This window comes from Penaeus monodon, chromosome 27 (assembly GCF_015228065.2).
Source record: "Penaeus monodon isolate SGIC_2016 chromosome 27, NSTDA_Pmon_1, whole genome shotgun sequence".
Taxonomy (NCBI): domain Eukaryota; kingdom Metazoa; phylum Arthropoda; class Malacostraca; order Decapoda; family Penaeidae; genus Penaeus; species Penaeus monodon.
Genome location: NC_051412.1, coordinates 5606437 through 5606761, shown reverse-complemented (window position 1 = coordinate 5606761; position 325 = coordinate 5606437). Strand labels below are relative to the sequence as shown.

The following is a 325-nucleotide window of genomic DNA, read 5'->3' as shown; positions in this document are numbered from 1 at the left end:
GAGTTGGTTCTCCGCGCAACAGTCTTCGTCTATTTCATCCTCATCGGGAGCCACATAGTCAGCATTTTTAAGCCACTCGACACATTCAACATCCTCGCTCGAATCATCTTGATTTTCCACGTTTGCCATATTTTGTTTTTTTTTCTTTCGTTATTGTGATTACTTGTTTTATGTTTCTTTCGTGATTATTATGGTATCTGTTATAATTGGGTTTATTGACCGTTTGTTCACTGTTGTATGGTGTGGATAACAGGGTTTTTCTTTGTATTTTAAGGAAGTGTTTCTGTTTATGGATGTATGTAGTGAGATAGATGCTTAAATTGGA

At 36.3% G+C, this 325-nt stretch overlaps 1 protein-coding gene across 2 annotated transcripts in view; it reads left to right on the top strand.

Moving 5' to 3' along the window:
- Window positions 1-325, top strand: part of LOC119590550 (zwei Ig domain protein zig-8-like) — a gene marked incomplete in the record, with an annotated part of 99462 nt that overhangs the window by 48214 nt on the left and 50923 nt on the right.